Source organism: Dipodomys spectabilis, unplaced genomic scaffold, assembly GCF_019054845.1.
Source record: "Dipodomys spectabilis isolate Male_0828 unplaced genomic scaffold, ASM1905484v1 ptg000019l, whole genome shotgun sequence".
Lineage (NCBI taxonomy): Eukaryota > Metazoa > Chordata > Mammalia > Rodentia > Heteromyidae > Dipodomys > Dipodomys spectabilis.
The window spans coordinates 8,740,792-8,757,910 of NW_024870696.1; the positions used below are offsets into that span (position 1 = coordinate 8,740,792).

A 17,119-nucleotide genomic window follows, 5' to 3' on the forward strand; every position below is an offset into this window, starting at 1 on the left:
GGCATGGTAAGGGGGACTCACAAAGTTTGGCAAATCTGGGTAAGAGACAATAGCCCCTTGCCTCAAGAGTTCATATTGTCCTGTATCCTGTCTTCCTTGGAAACTGAGAATAGTCTGAGTTGTGCAACAAAAACCCAGATATAGGAATGTGTTATTTTTCAAAGAAAGGAGACATGCGGTATTGTTCAAGAGAGGGGTTGGCTCGAGGGCAGGGTGAATTGTTGAGAACTAGAGGCTTCCCTTCAGAGTGGTAAGGTCTGTCATCTTCTGTTCTAATGTCTTTCACATTCATCAATGAGGAAGGCCAGAGGCTCACCTCTTTTTGATCCATGATTATGAAGAATTGTAAGTTGTGTTTGACCATAGTCCAGGCGGCTCTAGCAGCAACACCATGGAAATCTTGAGAAGGAACTGAAGTAGTGAATGGTTATTTACATAAATACCTACAAAATCTCCAAAGTCTCTAGATGATTGGGTACAAAGATAGAACATGTAGAAATATATCATAAAAGACCACTTAACTTGTGCTTATTTTGGATCACTGGACATATCAGAATGTCAATCATGGACTGACATCAATACAAAGTGTTAGGGATTCAAAAATTGTTTGATCTTTTTAACAAATAGGCCAGGTACAGTCATACCTGTAATTCCCAATACTCAGAAGACAAAAATTGGGAGGATCATGGTTCAAGGCAAAAAGTTAGTGACACCTCATTTCAACAATTAGGCTGACCACGGTGGCATATACCAGTCATGCTAGCTATGTGAGTGCTAGTAGAGAGGAGGATGAAGATCAGGATCTGATACTGGCCCTAGGCAAAAACACAAATCCTTATCTGAAAAATAACAAAGGGACTGGGGGACACAGCTCAGGTACTAGAATGTCTGCCTTGCAAGTGCAAAGCCTTGTGCTCAAACCCCAATACTGTCCAAAAAAGATTTATTTTTGAATATTAAATAGGAAAGTATAATTTAAACTATATTTATGCCATATAAAATAGAACTTTAATAAATATCTATGCATTCACTATCAAAATGAAGAAATATAACTTTGAGACCCTTCAAAACTTACCCTTTTTTTTCTCCAGTAACAAGTGAGTTATCCTGAACTTTTAATTTATTTACCTTATTTTTTATTTGTTGTTTCCTACATATTATTTACAATCTTTTTGTTAATTTTTTATTGTAAAGGCGATCTACAGAGGGGTTACCATTACATAATCAGGTAATGAGTACAGTTCTTTTTGTTTTTCCCCCAATTTTTTCCTTCCCAACCCTCCATCCCCACAAGTTGTATAGTCCATTTTCAAAATAGTATCTGGTATCACTGCTGAGTTACCTCATCCTTTGTCCCACCACTTCTGTGTTTCCCCTTCCCCTCACCAAAATAGAACTTACATACAAGGCAAAAAGTACAGCAATCAAAAACAGCAACTAAAAGAGATGATCCAAAGCAAAAAAGACAAAGAAAACAACAAAAACATATAAAGTAAAATAAAAAACAACTTGTCTCCATTTCTTGGAACTCCTTTTGATAAATACCATTTTATATGATCCTATGTGCATGGCTACTGAGCCTTTGTGATCCTCTCCTAAGAATATCCTCCTTTGGTCTCACTGTGTGAATATTTAGAATCCTGTTTAATTTATCATGCCCAAGTGTAATTTTTGTCTTTTACAGTGTTTACTTGTAACTTTACTTATGTTTACTTGTAGATTTATAGGCAGATTCTAACTACTACAAATGAGGTAAACCATGCAACATATGTTTCTTTGGGTCTATGTTACTTCACTTAAAATTTTTCTGTCTTTCCATTTCCTAATGAATGGGGTGATATTCTTTCTGATGGAAGCATGAAAGTTTTATTGTGCTTATAAACTTTTATTTCTCTTCTTTATAATCTTACTACACTCGTTTGCACTTTGGAACAATAAGCTATTGGATTTACCTATTTCTTGATGTCATATTGATGGAATAATACTCATTGAATTCTGCTTTAAGATGTTAACCATTGTGTTTTTGAGTCAATTCATTGTTAACTGCCATATAATACTTCACCATTTATTTATGCACAAATATGTTGTAATTTATCCTCTCAAGTGACAAAGAAAATTTTCTGTGTCTGTTAGAAGCAGTAACTTAGAACAGTTCTTGTCAATGCCTCTTGGCACACTTACCCAAAGGTTTATAAGATATATACCTGTGACGTAATTTGCTGTGTATTAATGCATGTATACATTCAGAGTGTACAATGTTATCAGTTTATCAGTTATTCTCACCAAAATTCATAGATTTATCACTAAAATTTCAATCAAAATCTCAGCTGGTATTGGATAGAAGCTGAAAAATTGGTTCTTATGTACAGGAATGTTCAAAAGGCCTAAAATGCCCATCATACTTTAAACTTGAAAATTAAAGTTGGAGAATGATTGTGCCAGTAATAACAGGCCATTATCAATGGGGCATAATTAGAATATTGAAATGTGGCCCTTGACTTTCAGTAACATGGTGATACTTTCCACAAATTGTGCTATAATAGGTAATCATCTATCACATGAAAGAAACTTAACTCTTGCCATGGATTCCGTAATTAACTCAAACTGAATCGGATAATGAAAACTTGAATTCTGGACTATAAAACTTCCAGAAGAAAGTCCTGGTGTCTTTAGGTTTAACAATATTGTTTTGAATAAAACACAGAAAGCATAAACTATAATGTCAGTAAGTTAGGCTTTGTCAGCCTGAGAAGAGAATTCACAGCAAAAATTCCATACAGGGAAAAATATTTTCTGAATATGAGGCTAGACACATACCCTACAAAGCTCCGTATCTTATCTGTGTGAAGATCTTGCAATATTCAACAAACTCCCATTAAAACAGGGCAAGTGTTTGTTCTTTGCTACAGTCTGAATAGACTGTCTCCACCACAACTTATGTTCAGACTTGGTCTTCATCATGGTAGAGCTGGGAAGAGATGACTTTGAAAGGTGTTGGGGATTTTAGGAGAGAAGAATGTTGTTGTTGTTTGGGGAAGGGAGTTCTTATACTCATAGGGCTTGATTACCTACCACGAGTAGGTTGTTATGAAGTGTGCCTAGTGTCTCTCCTCCTCTCTTTTGAATACATGCTTGTCTGCATGTACTTATTTCCCTTTTCTACTTTTATGTTCATCTTGACCCCCACAAAGTTCTCACGATAGCCGTATAGATGTTGGCACAGGTCTGGGTTCCAGAACAATGACCTAAGTATACCTCCTTTCTTTATAAAATACCTAAACTTAGGTGCCCTGTGATAAGCACACAGAAAGTTCAAAGGCACTTCATTTTTAACAGGCTATTATATCCCTAAAAGAAAAAATGTTACCACTATTTATAAAAATCAACTGGGGACAAAGAATGTCAACATGGAATAATGGAGACAGTTCACAACAACAACATAAATACAATGAGCAACAAATAAATTCAAATCAAACTTAGGCCAGGGTGAGGGTGTGTGGGGGGGGGTAGTTGTGGAAGTGGGAAGAAAAGGATGGTAGGGGAAAAACAAAGGAGGAGGCAACAATGCTCAGTAGGAAATATTATCTTGCTCATGTAAACTGTAACCCTTCTGTACAGTATGTTTACAATAAAAATGTATGAAAGAATAAAAAAAGAATTAAAAATTGGCTGAGAAAACATTCATACACAGTGACAACGATGAAACTGTGTCCCTGAATCATAGTGGATGCTTAGCAGGGCTCAAGGTTGATGCTACTCTAATGTGTTCATGCTGACAACTGGTGGAGAGTCTGACTGACTCTCCCTTCAATGATGTCGTCCTCTGCAGGAAGAGCTGAAGGCAGGAAGAAGCATTTTATGAAAGAGGAGATCGGATTTGAAGGTTAATACTCAGCTTAAATGATACTATTTTCTGCCCTAAGTTGCCAATTTTTAACATACGTATGGCAGCCGTGTGTACATCTGTGAGAACATGCTGTGTGTATGGCCTCTACCTCTTCTCTTGAGATTTCTAGGGCACACTTCTTTTTAATTTTCTATATGATTTAATTTAAATCTTACCCCAAATCAACTGTTACTCTTTGAAGAGTCCAAAAATTATTTTATTAAAACACTATTACTTTTTCATAACTGATTATTTCTAGAAATCTAGAATGACTACTATTATATATTTAATTGTTTTGGTTGTTGTTTGTTTCTTTGGTAGTACTAGTTTGGACTAAGTTTCATGATGGTTAAGCAGGAGCTCCAATACAATCTGAACCACATACACAGCCCTTTCTTTCTTTTAGTTATTTTTCTTTAAAATATAGCTTTTTTTTTCTTTCTTTCTTTTATTTTGCCTGGGTCAATATGGAAGATTGGCCTCCTACCTGTACCTCCCAAATGGCTGGGATGGCAGACATGAACCAGCAATCTATTTTTTTTTTTATTGAAATGAGATCTCACTAGTTTTTTTCCCCCCAGACTCTTCTTGAACCATGATTTTCCTGATTTCCATTTTCTGAGTAGCTGAGATCACATGTGTGAGCCTGTATGCCTGGCTATATTTAATTAGATTTTGAACCTTCAAAATTGTTGTCAGTATGTATAGATTCTCTTTATAGACTTCTTGCAATTTTTTCAAATTGAACTCTAAAAGGACAATCTCTCTGACTCAGAAATATCATAACTTTGAAGAAAGCATGTGGATTTTCAGTAATCTCCCTGCCCTGATGCCTGTTCAATTCCATTTTCACTTCCCTAAGAGTTGTCATAAATAACTTCAGGAAAGGTAGCAGGATTTCTGAAAATAGTAGGTGTTTTACAAAACTTCTTATGAGCTCAGATATCTGAGCAGAGATGACCATTTTTCTTCAAATAACATTTATAGTAGAATGCACTTACTGCTGACACCGGCACAGTTTCAGGTGTCTTCCAGGTGATATAAATTGGGCCACACTGCTTTGGAAAGTCTCTGTCTTCGACTAACATTCAATAAAGGAGCTCTATTATGGGGAGGGGGGAAATAGAAGAGGGGTCAATTCAGTTCCTTAGCCACAATGAACGTAAGTCTGAGCAGTGTGGGACTGTGTGGGGGGAGAAATATAATTTTGATATTAAGTTGGTCTAAGATTGTGTAATATTATCATCAGTTACTGTCAGCATTTAGTTCTTGGAAAGGTTTGTTAGCCAACATGAAACATATTAGAATGGGTATTTGTGACACTGTAATTATAAACTACTCAGAGTAGGAAGTTAGTTGTTCTTCATATCAGGGCTTAATTTTGTTGTTGTTGTGAGATGCTTTACATAAATGCTTGGTAAAATGTGTCGTATGTAGCTGGTACAAAGTAAATAGATCTTATAAAAGCAAAATGTTCCTTCCTTTTTAAAATGCCTTTGTCTCTTCTTTTTAAAAATTGTCTTTAAGTAGCTGTACAAAGAGGTTTCAACTTAACATGTCAGTTTGTGAATGTAATACATCTTGATCAATGTTACACCTTTTATTACTCTTCCCCATCTTTCCCAACCCTACCCATCCTCTCAATTTAGCTGGTTCCATTTTTACATACATACATTGAATATTATGATTGCATTTGCCCACTTTTTCTCTCTATTTATCTTTACTCTCTACCCTTGACCTCATTCCTTTTGATAAAACATCTTCCAGCTCCATGGTTTTCATTTTGTTAAACTGTAAGGTGGTCTTTCAAAGGAGTTCCACTATTAGAATCCTCTCCTGTATATACATACTTTTGTTATCATGTTTGTGTGTTTATCATATGATCTTGCATAAACTCTATTACACTCTTTTTGGGAATGTAAACGGGTGTAATCATTGTGGAAAGCAGTTTGTAGATTCCTCAAAAAACTAAACATAGAACTACCCTATGATCCACTGATACCACCGTTGTGCATGGATCCAAAAGATTACAAGTTAGGATTCAAGTGAAGACACTTGCTCATTGCTGAACTATTTGTGATAGCCAAGTTATAGAAATAGCCAAAATCCTTTCCGTGAATAAATAGGTGAAGAAAATGTGAATATAGCTATATATAAATATATATGCATACATATATATTATATAAAGGTCTATATATCACATTTACATATCTATATATTATTCATGCATCTAGAATAATGATAATATGTTATTTTTAAGGAAATGATGGGCCTGGAAAAATTTGTCACCTCTTAATTTTTTAAAGTTCATTCATTGATCTTCAGCCAGCCAGTCAAATTGCTTTTCTTATAGTTTCTTTATCTTTAAACTACAGAGGTGACTATTTGCCTTATTAATCCCATGAAAAAATATAAATAGCATGCTAGGAAGTTCTCTAAGGATTACAGATATGTTCCTTTAGATAAAAGTGACTCATCTATACATCACAGGGGCTTAGAAATGTTGAATGATTGTACAAATGAGGTAGACAGGATGTGATATGATGCCATGAGTCTTTAATTGTTTTAGATTATTTATTAAATGCTATAGGATGTATAAGGCAAGAATGGATTAATTCTTTAGAACATACTCATTCAAGGCCCACATGTATGTCCTGTGAGGTTTTGATCCAAAAAAAGTAGGACTTGCTTTTACTAATAAGATTATTGTGTCACGTGGAATAGTAATTGAGAAAGCTTTCTGAAGTGTAGAGGTATATTAATTACTTCTTTTATCACTGTGACCGATTCTTTAGAACATACTCATTCAAGGCCCACATGTATGTCCTGTGAGGTTTTGATCCAAAAAAAGTAGGACTTGCTTTTACTAATAAGATTATTGTGTCACGTGGAATAGTAATTGAGAAAGCTTTCTGAAGTGTAGAGGTATATTAATTACTTCTTTTATCACTGTGACCGAATACCTAACAGAGTGGACTTTAAGAGAGGCAAGGTTTCTTTTGGTTTGTGCTTTCAGAGGGCTCAGTATACAGTGGCTTTGTTACTTGCATTAGTGGGACTGGTAAGCCTCCCATCTGGTCCCCCATCCTAAGATGACCTGGAGAAGTAGGAGCACTTACAATATGAGACGCTGGTGCCCTGGTGATACTGGATTGCTGGTAGCCTTTGGCCAGAGTTTTCTGTAAAAATCCTAACTGTCCTTCTCAGAAGAAAATCCATAAATAGTAATGTGTTACTTTATTTATTTATAATTTCATTATTTATTTATTTTATTTATTTATTCCTAAACACTACAATATGGAGGTATAGGTTGAGTTTAGTCTACATTTATCTTCCCCTTTAGAGCTTTACAGATATTCTTTAGCCTATCATTTTTTTCTTCTTTTTTTTTAATTTCCTTTTTTAAAAAGACCTTTTAAAAGCCTCTCTACTGCTGCTGTTGGAGTTCTCCATTTGTTGTTATAAATACATTTTAAAATTAAGTCATTTTTTTCGTCCACACCTTTTTATTTTTATTTTTTGGTAGTACTGGAGTTTGAACTAAGGGCCTCACACTTGCTAGGCAGATGCTTTATCATTGGAATCATGTCTCTAGCCTTTGTTTGGATTTATTTTTCCAGGTATTCTTTCTGGTTTTTGTCTGTTGACAGATCTTGGACATAATTCTCCTCCCTATGCCTCCTTCATAGTTAAGACCTCAGACATTTACTACCATGCTAGATTTGCTTGTTGAGATATGGATTTTGCTAACATTTCCCCCTGGCTGGCCTCAATCTCTGCCTCCTAAGTAGTTGGGTAAGTCACTATGCCTAACTATCACCTCTTTTTTTGTGTTAAGTATTAACCTAATATAGGCCCTCTCAGCCATTTGAAACTTCCTTTATATAACAATAATTTTTCATAGATTTGTCAGTTGCTGGCCCCCAAATCTGTTATCTTCGTTATGGAAGGAATTATCAAATGCCACACAAACCACAATGTGAGTAATTTGGGTAAATGATCAAACCAGGTTAGTAACCAAAATTCATATCTATGAACATCTTCATAAAGTTTCAGGAAAACAACCAGAAAGAAAAATAGAAATCTTAAAAGTATCCACTAGTGTCCAAAGTAGAGCTGTGATGCAAATCTTGAGCATAAAGAGCTAGTCTTGAGCATAAAAACTCAGGTCTTGACTCCAAGCCCCAGGATCAACACACATACACAGACACACACAGACACACACATACACCCCCCCCCCCAGACACATAGACACACACACACACACACACACACACAGCATCCACTAGAAGCACATAGGCATGTTGTCAAAATCAATCACAAAAACACAAGACCTAGGAGGAATAGTCACCAAATCTGCTTAAGCACAGTGATCACAGTGATGAAGCACTAGTACATTTCTCTAGATCTTGTATTATTTTCTAGAAATACACAAGAAGTGAAAAAAGATAATAAAATAAAGTTCCATTTCTTACTCTATCACTTTCAAGTAGATTGAAAGTCTCAGTAGCTTCCATGTTTTGTCTCTTTTTTAATTTTTATGAAGGATTCTTGCTGTGTTGCCAAGGTTGATTTTGAACTTCTGGTCTGAAGTGTTTCACCCATCTTCAGCCTCCTGAGTACATGGGAACAAGTGTATAAATATGTCTGCTTTAGGGTTTGAACTGAAGATTTACAACAAATCTCATAAACCTCACCAACCTGGATTTCTATATTTGGTGAATATGTGTTTCAAAAATTAAAGTATTTTAAGATAAAGTAAGTTTGACATTAGCAGAACTTTAAAAAATGCTAAAGGATTTTCTTTAGGCTAAGGAGAACTGATGTCAAAAATTCCATTATGAGAAGACATGAAGAACATTTAGAATGTCAGTAAGTAGCACAGATTATTTTACTTTCTTTTGTTATATTGTTTAAGACTTGATAGACTGTTTAAAGCAAAAATAGTAATGATGTGCTATGGGACTTATGTAAAATTAAAATACTTGATACCTAAACAAGAACGAGAATGTATACAAGTAAAATTATACTGCTTTGGGGTTCTTATAGTATTTGTGAAGCGTATTGCATTTGTTCAAGATAGACTGTGACAAGTTAAAGATTTAATTGTTTTTATTCCTAGATTAAGTACTATAAAAACAAATGAACATATTGCCAAGAAGCTAGTTCAAGAAGAGACAAGAAGAGACTAGGAGCAGTATACATGGAGAACATGACCTCGGTGACCTTCTCCTTCAATTAGGCCCATCTTTTAAAGTTACCACCAACTCCCAACAGTCCTTGAAGCTATCAGTCTATTAATGGGACAAAGCCCTTAATGAGCTAGGAGACCTCATGATCCAATCTGGGGAGCAAGCCATTATCCCCAGGACAAATATTTTAAAATCGTTTTCTTTTCATCTTCCTATGAATATTTGAAGATTTGACTGTGAGAATTTGAGACCAGAGCCTCAGTTAGTATAGTAACTCGAGTGAGACCTGCTTTGGTTGTCTTTCTTCTTATCCATACCTACCATGTGCACATTATAGTGTATTAAGAAAGGTATTATGAAGCAGGATGCAATAGCACACATTTGTAATCCTAGCACTCAAACAGCTAAAGCAAGAGGATTTTACAGCTGGAACATACAGCTGTCTTAAAATAAAGCAACCACTAAGCCCTACTTTCTACTATTCTATTACTCCTCAGCTGGTTGTTCATGTTGTTGTTGGGGTGTTTAGCATGGGTGGCTGTTTCTTTCTGCTAAATAGTGGCTCTGTCTCCTTACCCTGTGTTCACTCAGTAACTTTGTCTCCCTACCATTACAACTTAAGACTTATTTAAAGCTAGTTATGTTGCCATACATGAATTCAAGAGGTATGTCTTGATGTTCCTAAAATATAAACTGAGCTGCTTTGTCTTTTTTTTTTTTTTGTCGGTCATGGGGCTTGAACTCTGGGCCTGGGCACTGTTCCTCAGCTCTTCAGCTCAAGGCAAGCGCTCTACCACTTAAGCCACAGCACCACTTCCAGCGGAGCTGTTTTGAACTAACGTGTTTGATTTAAGAATAGCTTCATGTTTTCACTTAGAAATAAGTACATCTTTCTTATATGATAGGTTCTTGTATGAATGACTCCAAAAGCCTAGAAGATGCGATGGGCAAATATTCCAGGTGTATCTTATTTTGTGAGCAACCTGGGAGAATATTTTCTTTTAAAGGCCAAATGTACAGTGATGTTACTCTTCCTCTGCTCCAGTACAGTACTTTTACTCTACATGAATCTACCTCTGTGTGCATTTCTGAGAGCACCAAACTGGATGGGTACAAGTAACTGAATTCCTCAGCTACCCAGCCTGCCAGTTGTTGTCTAGGGCCTGTCTTTCCTCCTTGCCCCCACTAGCAACAGTGTTTCTCATTGGGCAGCTGCTTCCTCTGCTTCCCTCTAATTGGCCCAAAGTGGCAGTGTATTCAGAGGTTAAAAAAAAGAAAGTGATTTAAAATGATCCTGACAAGCCTGATTGTGTTTCCAGTTATTGTCCTCACCTGCAGGTTGGATAATTTTTCCCCTTAAAATTCAGAGTCGTTAGTATCTAAAGCTCAAAGAAGGGCTGATCTCATCTCCATCCTTCTTAATTTAAGATAGGCCCTTTTCAACCTAGTTTTAGTACTAGGGTGGATTTCTGCATTGGATCATTGACATAAAAATATCTAAGAGAACTTGAACTGAAGGCCTAAGAGCTGTCCCTTAGTTTAGTTTTTTTTTTTTTAACTTTTCTCAAGGCTGTTGCTCTACTGGGTTTTTGCTAGTTAATTGGAGATGAGTCTCCTGAACTTTCTGGGCTGGGCTGGGCTGGCTTTGAACTGTGATCCTCAGGTTTCAGCCTCCTGAGTAGCTAGTATTATAGGCATACTCCAATAGTGCCTAGCTTGACTATAAATAACTTTGACCACCTATCCACAAGCACATGGTGTGGAGTGAGTTGTTCAATCACCAAGTCATGCTTAAGCACAGTAATGAAACACTAGTATATTTCTCTAGATCTTGAATTATGTTCTAAAAATACATAAGAAGTACAAAAAGATAAACTTCCATTTCTTTATCACTTTCAAGTAGATTGAAAGTCTCCATAGCCTTTTTGTTTTGTCTATTGTTAATTTTTTGTCTATTTTTAATTTTTATGAAGGATTCTTGCTGTGTTCCAAGGTTATTTTGAACTTCTGGTATGAAGTGTTTCACCCATCTCAGCCTCCTGAGTACATGGGAACAAGTGTATAATAATATGGCTACCTTAGGGTTTGAACTGAAGACTTTGTACTTAATAGCCAGTTACTTTACCACTTGAGCTCTTTTTTCTTTTTGCTTTAGTTTCATCATGCCTCCCAGGTAGAGGATATTACAAACTGACAGCAATACATCATCCTGATTAGCATATTTGATGAGTTGGGGTCTTATCAACTTTTTCTCTCGAGCTTGCTTCCAACTTTGATCCTCGTGATCTCTGTGTCCTGAATAGCTAAGATGACAGGAGTAAGTCCTCCTATCTTGACTTTGGATGGTGTCACCACCACAGAAATACATTTTTTCTTTTTCTTTTGCTGGTCTTGGGGTTTGTACTCAGGGCCTGAGCTCTGTCCCTGATACTCATTGTGCTCAAGGCTAACACTCTACCACTTGAGTCACAGCACCACTTCCGTTCTGAGTAGTTTATTGGAGATAGGAGTCTCACGGACTTTCCTGCCTGGGCTGGTTTCAAATCAGGATCCTCAGACTTCAGCTTCCTGAACAGCAAGGATTACAGGCATGAGCCACCAGTGCACATCTTCTGTTTTTCAAATTGTCAAAGTGACGTACAGAGGGGTTACAGGTACATAATTAAGGTAATAAGTGCATTTCTTGTCAAACTTGTTACCCCTTTCCTCAGTTTTCTCCCACTTTCCCTCCCTCACAACTCCCTCTTCCCTAGTTAAAAAAATCATTTCCAACATAATGTCTTGTGATTATCACTGTTGCATTGGTTCCCCCTTGTCCTTTGTCTCACCATTCTGTTGTTCCCCCTTCCATTCCCTAATTTAAATAAATTTATATATATATATACAATATCAGGGTATCAAAATCAAATATAGTGACAACAGGTGATATACCATAGGGGGAAGAACATACAAAAGAAACAAGAAATCATATAGTACATTAAAAACAACAACAAAGAAAAACCTCTTGTGTCCATGTCTTGGAGTTCATTTCACTTAGCATCATCTTATGTGGTCATATGTACATAACTATTGAGCTAGCGTGCTCACCTTTTTAAAATTATTATGTTTGTTGCTCTACTGGAATTTGACTTCCAGGTTTTGACCTTTTAAAACAAGTGCTCTATCACCTGAACCATGTTTTCAGGAACATTTTTCTAAGAAAATAGTGATGCTTACCAAATAGGTGGGTTAAATCTATATTTGAAAGAAGATCTTGGATCAGAGACATGGCTCCAGTGATGAGAGAAACAGAAAGAATGAAAAAAAAGAATAGCTCACAAAAGAAATCAATCTGCAGTAAACCCACTCAGCCCGCCATGAAGAATCCCTTTTACAACATCAGCTCTACTATTCTTAGATTCTAACACTTCCACATGAGAAAAAGAAATCTGTGTACATTTGCATAGCTCATGGTCTTTCTTTAAAAATGCTTTTTGAATAATGAGATGGTCCGGTTTCCAAGTCAAAATCAAATGTTTACTTCTCACTTAAGAAAGTGCTGCTGCTGACTTTCCAAAGTGACATTTTTTTCAGGCTCTTACCTTTCCATTGAAATGAGGTGCTTGGCTACACTCATTGTCATGTGTATGGTAGGAGTCATCCTCAGCATGTCATGGCCAACACTGAGTTCTAGGCTACCTGCTTTCCCCAAGATTTCTTCTTTCTCTCTGTGCTTAGCTCATAAAAGGGAAGGCTAAATTTCTCAGGAGGATGCTTTGGTGTCTTCCTTGCTTTATCCCTTTCCCCACTTTTCTGCTCCCTCCATTCAAGCCACTTACACTAGCATTCTTGTCTTCATCCAGTAGATAGCCTGAATCCATCCATTTCCTTCCTCACTAGCCACAGGATCCTATGGGGACTGCAGGGTTCCACCTTGAATTCTGTACAAGCCTGTGTGAAATTTTAAACTGAAGTTCAAATCACTTAAAACCAAACCATGATTTCCTATCACACTTCAAATCTATCTTACCCAGACCACGTATGAAGGCTTTCAAAATTCTACTATATGGCAGAAGCATCCTTGATGATTGATGACCTGTTTATTGACTATGGTTAGTAAAATAACACTTGATGAAGCGTTGGCGGATGAAATGTTGGGAAGAATCACCATCTAGAGGAAAAGAGGAAAAATTGAGGTTGGGTTGGGGAAATCAGAGTGGGAGACACATGAACAAAAGATACAGAGGATCCTAAAGAAGAGCAAATGACAGTGCAGATGTTCAGAAAAGAAACTTCACAAAGTGAACATATCCTCCTGTGTAAGAAAATGAAATGTGTTAGCTGCACCCTAGGTTGTTACATCTCATGTAGAAACCATGTACAAGAACATGGCTATAGTAGGGAATTTGGTGCATAGTGTTTGGGGTTGGTAATCTCATTTAGGTATCATTCCAGGTTCTTGGAATCTCAAACAAAGAATTGAGTGAAACACATAAGAGTAAGGAGAAGCACAGGCTTACTGAAGTGAAAGTAAAGAGAGAGAAATGGGAGTAAAAGCCACCGCGGCTGAGCAAGGTAACTCCAAAGCCCCATGGCATAGTGTCCAGGAAAATTTAAGGCTAAAAGGCGTTAAGAGTTCAGTTGGAGGTTCCCTCCCATTGGAGAGGTCCTATATGATGGACAGTTTTTTTTCTTCATCTATTTTTTATTGTTATTATAAAGGTGATGGACAGAAGGGTTACAGTTAGATACATCAGATACAGAATACACTTCTTTTTGAAAAATGTCACCCTTACCCTCACTTTCTCCACTCTCATCTCTACCCACAAATTTCATAGTTCATTTTTAACATAGCATTTAGTGAGTACCACTGCTGCATTTGTTCACTCTTTGTCCTACCATTTCTTTCTTTCTTTCTTTGTCAGTGGTGGGGCTTGAACTGTTGGCCTAGGTGCTATCCCTGAGTTCTTCAGCTCAAGGCCAGTGCTCTACCACTTGAGCCACAGTGCTACTTCTGGTTTTCTAGTAGTTAATTAGAGATAAGAGTCTCACAGACTTTCCTGACTAGGCTGGCTTTGAACTATGATCCTCAGATCTCAGCCTCTTGAGTAGCTAGGATGACAGGTGTGAGCCACCAGCACCCATCTTGTCTCACTATTTCTGTGTCTGCTTTATCCTCTCAAAGACGGATGAACAAACAAGACAAAAAGAAAAGAAAACAAAAACTTCAACAAGGCAAAAACCTGGAGTTTATTTCAATAATATCATTTTATATGATCAGATGCACATAGGTATTAGGCCTTTGTGTTCCTCTCTTAAAAATATCCTCCTTTGACCTGGGTGGGGGGTGGAAGAGAAAATCACTGAGAGAAAATGAGGGAGCAGGTGACATTGTTCAAAAAGAAATTTATTCATTACCTGACTTATGTAACTGTAACTCCTCTGTACATCACCTTTACAATAAAAAAAGAATACCTTCCTTTGGACTTACTGTGTGTGAATGCCTAGAGACCTGTATAATTTATCACATCACACTGTATTGTTTTTTCTGTCATGCAGTGTGTTTGCTTATAGATTTATAGTCACATTCTTGCTACCACAAATGAGAGAAACCCCATGCAGTCTATATTTCTCTGGGTCTGGCTTACTTCACCTATGTAATTTTTCCAAGTCTTTCCATTTCGTTATGAATGATACAATATCATTCTTTCTCATAGATGAATAGAATTCCATTGCCTACATATACCATATTTTCTTGATCCATTTGTCCACTGAGGGGCATCTGGACTGATTCTATACCTTGGCTATGGTAAATAATGCTGCAGTGAACATGGTTGTGAAAATATTATAGGAAGGGCTAGGAGAAACAGTAGGGCTCCTAGGCACATATCGAAATTTCCTAAATAAAGATCCAGAATCACAAGAAATCAAAGACTGGACAAATGGGATTGCATCAAATTTAAAAAGTTTCTGTATGGCAATGGACATAGCTAACAAGTTAACTAGAAAGCCCACAGATTGGAGGAACATTTTTACCAGTTATGCATTAGACAAAGGCCTCATATGTAAAATACCCTTAGAGCTCAAAAAATTAACACCCTCTCCAAAGAATCCCTCAACGAAGTAACAACTCAAATAATAAATTGGTTAAAGACTTAAAGAGAGACTTTTCAGAAAAAGTACGAATGGCCAATAGATGCATGAAGAAATGTTCAACATCTCTGGCCATAAAGGAAATACAGATCAAAGCAGCATTGAGATTCTATCTCATCCTAGTTAAAAATGGCCATTGCCAAGAAAAGTATCAGTAATAACTGCTAGCAGGGACGTGGCCAAAAGAGAACTATTATTACACTGTTGGTGGGAATGTAAACTTGTTCAACTATTCTGGAATGCAGTATGGAGGTTCGTCAAGACTAAACATAGAACTATCGTATGACCCAGCAATTCCACTTCTGGGCATTTGTCCAATAGAACACAACTGAAGCCACACTAAAGTTACCAACACAACCATGTTTATTGCAGCATTATTTATCATAACTGAAAGATGGGCAGTTTTGAGTGGCTTTAAAGGGATATTTTTGGCTGCTCATATCCATTTCACACTACATCCTGTTATAATATTCAATAATATTTAATAACATAGAGACCCATCTAGAATTTTTTCCCAACTCGTTCACTCAGGGACACACAAGTGCAGCATGTGCATGTGTCATTAAAAGGAATTTTACTTTTCTGAGGAAGTACTCTTTTTAGCAAGATTTAGTGTTCATTCGTCTCAGGACACTTAGTACTTTTTGGTGGTCTTGAGGTGTGGGGAGTTAGGAGGAGTGTAGATGCAATCCTCAGGCAAAGGCAGATCTGTAAGTCAGGCTTGCAAGGGTCTAGCAACCACAGAACATATGCTATCTGTATGTATTATCAGCAGTCTGTTAACATGTACGGACAGGTGTCTTAGTTTTCCCCAAGCACCTTGCTCATTAGTAGTAAAGTAGAAGAGGAAGGATCATTTCTGTGAGCATCTGAAGATAAATTGTCAAAAGGGAACTCTGGATTTCATCTGCAAGGTAAAGAATGTTCTCAAAAATCATCAGTCACCTAAAAGTGTTAATAACTGTGGCACAGTTCTGTTATTCTGTGGGATCTCCACACACCCCCAGCAGTCAGGAAGGGAAGAGCAGGGGGGCCTGAGTTGAAAGGGGGCAGTACTGTATGTATACCTGTGCTGTCTGTGCTCTGTGACACCGAAGCCCATAGACTGTAGAGAAGAAAATAGCTCCCAACAATTTGTGTCTTCAGAGAGTTCGAGACAATTTTATTTTCTGAGGCATTGCTGATAAGTGTTTTTTGGAAATGCTACCAATCTCCACTTGGAATCAGAGGGGAGGGACAAGGAACTGAGAGGCCTGAATCCTTTGGTTGGAAATGAAATTCTATATGGTGACACACTAAATCTCTGGCTTCCTCCTACATTAGGGAGAAGCCAGGGGCAGACTGCAGAGGACCTGAGGACAGCACCAGGATCTTCTAAGATGATGGTGCTGGCAACTCCTAGAAGCTGTTCTACTAATTTGCTTGACTTTCTGGAAGGACAGATGGGTTGACCTGAGTGGGGGCGGGGGGAATGAAGAAGCGATGGCAGCTATTAGGAGAAACCTAAAGGCATTTTGATGTCAGGTGTTCCTGCAGGCCAGGAGGCCACTATGAGAGCTCAGAAACTACTGAATCTGAAGGAAGGGCTCAGCGAGAATGACAGACTGGTTTTCTTGAGTATTTGTCCCAAATAATAGCATTTATCTATATTTTTCACATTACAATTTAGAATAAAACACCCAGTTGATGTCATAAATAATAAGATGTTACAAATTCACTTATACTCTTCATAAATATATTTCCAATGACATGGGATGTCTAACAACAAAGCATAGACTCTATGCACATGTAAACATGGCACCTACCCCTGGCTTACCCACATTTCCATGAGGTTTGCTCTTTCATATGATTACTCCATTATGAGTAGCAATGTAGAAACATAACTAATTGAGGGTTAGGAAAGACAGGG

The 17,119-nt window shown here is 37.2% G+C and overlaps 1 protein-coding gene and 1 long non-coding RNA gene across 6 annotated transcripts in view; both read left to right on the top strand.

The window, feature by feature from the left end:
- The window catches only part of Rgs7 (regulator of G protein signaling 7), a 413,863-nt gene that overhangs the window by 93,843 nt on the left and 302,901 nt on the right, over window positions 1-17,119 (top strand). The gene's annotated exons all lie outside the window — the stretch shown is intronic.
- LOC122103761 lies at window positions 1,646-14,677 on the top strand. The gene is made up of 3 exons (XR_006146829.1): window positions 1,646-1,683; window positions 3,224-3,229; window positions 14,617-14,677. It is a non-coding gene; the product is annotated as an uncharacterized LOC122103761 (long non-coding RNA).